Below are 238 nucleotides of genomic sequence, written 5' to 3' on the forward strand. Positions count from 1 at the left end.
ATAGGTGAGCCTCCCACTGACAGAACATTAGAAAGGCCGCGCATCGCCCCTCCTCCATTTAAGATGTGTATACACATTAATTGTAGGGTAGTAGGTTAGGCTTTGAACACCTGGTGTATTTTTCAGTATTGTGGTTAGATAGGATAGTGATAGAAGGGGTATTTCATTGGCGTTGATTTCAAGATGTCAGGATGTAGGACGATGAGAAAAATGTAACTGTGAAATTGCTCTGTTTATC

This window comes from Notothenia coriiceps, unplaced genomic scaffold, assembly GCF_000735185.1.
Source record: "Notothenia coriiceps isolate Sejong01 unplaced genomic scaffold, NC01 NC01_scaffold00035350, whole genome shotgun sequence".
Lineage (NCBI taxonomy): Eukaryota > Metazoa > Chordata > Actinopteri > Perciformes > Nototheniidae > Notothenia > Notothenia coriiceps.